We start from the raw sequence: 4,452 nt of genomic DNA, 5'->3' as shown, positions 1-4,452 counted from the left end.
CTAGAGCCCAAGCTCTAATACCATGTAAGAAAACAATACAACGTCTATGCTCAACAGATAACAGGATCTCGTATGCAAGAGAGAAAAGCTGATAGTATGGAGAATCCAAAATTTGATTACTGTAAAATTGATACAATAGATGGCGCTGCCTCCCAGCCATGCGCTCGTGTGTGAGAAGCTTTGATGGCATGCTGGAAACAGTAGAGGACAGAGGCTGGATGCTAAGGAATCAGGGTTGCTGTAGCCAGTGATGATGATGGGCTTCATGGGCTTGCTCTTATATAGCCACCAGTTGTAGTCGGTTAGACCCAATTGGGAGACCGATCCAGTTCACCCAAAACGGCCGACTAGAGGTCGGTCCCGAAATAGGCCACCGACCACACGATAGAACCATGGCACAGAATAGAGCAATTGACCTATGGTCACCGTTCGGCCCAGAGCCATCCGGGATCACATCTGGGGCTCCAAATGGGCCTCGCAACCCGAGAGTGGGCTACCCCAGGAAATGCTCCGTCTACCCTCAATGCGGTCAGTCATGGGATGCCTTCCCGCACTTGCATGTAGCCTAGTTGGCAGTGTGCCAACTCTATCTGAAGGTGTCCAGCTATCAAGTCACACATGGCCCCCATCTGGTGTCCAAACCAGGACCTACTCAAATGCCTTCTCCTCATATGGGGGGCTTACAAGTAGAGCGGATAACCGAGCTACTCAAATGCCTTCTCCTCATATGGGGGGCTTACAAGTAGAGTTAGCTGGTTCCCGTGTAGTTACATGAGAGTGGAGCATTGATGTCTAACATATCCTTCATAGTCAAAAAATCCTTTGACTTCAACTCTCTAGATATGCGACTAAATATTTGACCTATGTCTTCATGTCTATGGTTGACAAGAAGAAAAATCATTTTTAATTTGTCAAATATTTTCAAACCAACCAACATAGAGGACAAAGCAAATGTATATCCATTATTTTTTTCTCTCTAACAATTATTGGCATGTATCTACAAGGTAAGAGGTAAACATCCATGAGAATATTTGACTTTTTTGTAGTGCCTTATGCATAACAGTGCACATGCATGTGTGCACGTGCGCGCGCGCGTGTGTGTGTACCTATATTTATATTTATATAAATGTATTGTTAAACTTTTTTTAAAAAAATTTTGGTACTTCCAAAAAACTACAAAGTTATCTTAATTTGTTTTTTTAAGAGTGGATTTTTTTTTTAATGCATCTTAAAGCACTCCAGAATATGTATAAAAATGATTTCTGAGAGTGCACTTTCAAAAACTATTGCGAAAATGATTTAGAGAGTGCACCAATCCAAAATAAATGAAATATGTGTTGGTAGTATGCAATTCAATAGCCACGTGTCTAATCCTCTACATTTGGGCTACAACATGCATAAAACCCCTCATTTCCTTCTTACTTTTGCCATGCATTCTAGACATTCCAGTAGACAGGAGGGTTTCCTCAACCCAGCCCCCCCTTCTCACTTGTGGCAAGAATGGTATCTCTCAAAGTTTCATTGTCTCTGTCTCCCCCTTAACATGTATCTTATGCAGCATAAACATTATTTTTTTCTTTAGCCACCATTTTGTGAGGTGGCTGTCAAAGTAGCCACTCTTCAATATGCTACTCTGCAAAAACCATCCCTACACACACACAGGAGTTTCCTTGCTTGATTACCATTGGGTTTAACTACTTTGCATATGCCCTTGCAAAGGCCATAGTTATCTCCATGTTGGCACGGTGTTGTTTCTAGTAGAATTTATTAAGGAAAAGCATGAAATCTCTATATACTTCAAGACATACACTTCTACACTTTATTATATACTGGTAGGAATCCCTAGGTGTTTTAAAAATACCAATATATTCTCTTTTTTACAGCTCTATCTCCTTCAAGTACTTGGGATTAGCTCATATCAAGCTAAGACCATATTCTATATGGAGCTCCTCCTTAAGGCACAACCTCGACTCCTCGAGGTACTCCACTATTAGAGATTTCCTATCAAGATGAGACCATATTCTTCCTAGAACTCCTCCTTCTCAAGGCACAAGTTGGACTACTTCAAATACTCCACTTTTAGAGCTTTCCATCAGCCTCTGCACATAGATCAAAGGAAAAATATTGGAAGCATATATATGGGTGAATATTTAGACAAAAAATGGGTGAAACAAGGTTAACATGCTATTATTTTTATGCTAGCTAGCACATGTATGCTAACTTTCCAATTCCACTATTTTGTTCCATGATATACGTACACCCCAAAGCTTCTGTAAGTAGTTTTCGAGGTGCATTCATGGTACAAGAAGATATAAAGAACAAATTGTCACAAGATAATTTTCCCTTGTGATTCTAGAAGGAAAAATCTAGTGATAGTTAGCAGAGTAGCAATGATCTTTTGGATGAAGAGGGTGCCGAGAGTTCTCCTCACATTTTCAAAGGAGGTGTGAATGGGATTCCAAACCCATTGCCATATCGTCCCCCCATCATTTTTTATTGCTTTGCACCTTGTTCTCCTACACATCAACCCTGCCCAATAATGATGATGAAATTTCCTAGATTCTCAAGCCAAGATTATAATGTTGTAGATGCCTATATTGTTGGAATCCTTTTAAGTTAAATCATATAGCAGAGCTACAAGCTTGGCAAAATCCCTACATTTGAAGCTGGCCCAAGCCTTCAAAATCACAACCATAAGCAGGGAGGAAGGAGACCTGAGATGGGCTAAGGTGAAGATTCATCTAGTGGTGTCCATCCAATCTCCCCCTGAGGAGGGGCTGCAAGCATGAATACCATGAATGAATAAAATTTTCCAAGGCCCATCCCCAGGCATAAGTCCTCTAACTACAAACTTGCAAAGAAAGGCCCTACATTGCAAGTCTGGATCTATGATGTCTCCTGCGCGGGAAGGATCAATGTGTCACAAGCTACTCTAGCAATAGTGTCAGTAGTGCAATCTAGCCCCTCCATAAAAAATTCTTGATAGGCCATATGAGATGAGTGATACAATCTCTAGAATTGCACCAATAGGAGCATACATATCAGGCTATGACAAAAAAAACCTGGTTCATAACCACCACTCTGGGTGCAAGGTCCAATCTAGCTAAACTCTAGAAAAGGAGTTTCCTCCTATTTCTCTCTAACACAGGAGCAAGCTGCTATGAAGAAGGGATACCCAAACCAACCTGGCATCCTAGGTATCTGACTGACACACCCCTCTGAATCCATGTGAAATCCAAATTAGCCCCCCAATCTGGAGTGTCATCACCATAGATCCAAAAGCCATTGGATTTGTTCCAATTGATGTGAGCACCTACTGCAGTACAAAACAAATCCAAAGCTGTCCTAAAGGAAGTGAGAGTCTGATGAGAGGCTTTCAAGAAGATAGCAATGTCATCTACTAGCTCGTAATCCACGAGGTCCTCTTCCGATCTAAGCAAAAGTCTGAGCCCAAGAATGTCAACTCTAGACCTAAGAAAAATGCTCATAGCCTCAACCACAAAGAGGAAAAGAAAAGGGGCAAGAGGGCACCCCTGATGGACTGATCTAGAAATTTGAAACCTTCTCCTAACCCCTCCTATGAGCACTTGGCTGTGGGCTGACCTGTACAAGGTTGAGACCCCTCTGATCCATGCATCTGAAAAACCAAAGTGATGAGGGGTACCCTCCAAGCAATCCCAATCGACCCGTCATAGGCTTTTTCAAAGTCTAGGAGTAGAATTGCAAGCTTTTGACCACTCTTCATGGCCCACTTTGAAGCTTTCCAAAAGGAGAATATATTATAAAAAATGCTTTTACCATGAACAAACCTTGTCTACGTATCATGAATAAGATCAGGGAGTAAGGGATGCAACCACATTCCAGATTGCTTTAGCCATGATTTTGTAACAAGTGCCCAATAGAGTGATGGGTCTCCACTACAACACTAAATTTCGCACCCCCCTTTTAGGATTAAATGTATGAGACCCTCTGTAAGTGAGCCAAGCATCTCACCGAATTCCCAAGCGCCCTGCAGGGTTGAGGTGATGTGATCCCCAATCATATCCCAAAAGGTCAAGAAAAAGGAGGGTGTAAGCCCATTTGAACTTGGGCACTTACACTTATGAAGGGCAAGAAGAAATTCTAGGTTGGTAAAAGGTGCATCAAGAGAGACTCTCATATGTGGACTCACCAACCTAGGGATACACTGCCAAATGACATGTCTGGCATCATCTACAGCGAGACTACCAAGTGAGGCATAAAAATCTGTAGCTATGTGCATGATGGCATCTGGATCTGACTGCAAAACTCCATCTAAGTCAATAAGCTGAGAGACACTCTCTCTACTATGTCTGGGGCCATGAGTGGAGAAGAAATGCTTATTGACTCTACCTCCCATTTGTATCTAGAAGGCCTCTCATGCATGAAAGGCAAACTCTACTCTCTGATTGAACAAAATCTGTTGATGAGCTG

The sequence above is a fragment of the Dipteris shenzhenensis genome, chromosome 12, assembly GCF_047967505.1.
Source record: "Dipteris shenzhenensis isolate YYH24624 ecotype China chromosome 12, Dip_SZ_1.0, whole genome shotgun sequence".
NCBI lineage: Eukaryota > Viridiplantae > Streptophyta > Polypodiopsida > Gleicheniales > Dipteridaceae > Dipteris > Dipteris shenzhenensis.
The sequence above is the reverse complement of the archived record's forward strand: the minus strand, read 5'-3'. Positions refer to the sequence as shown.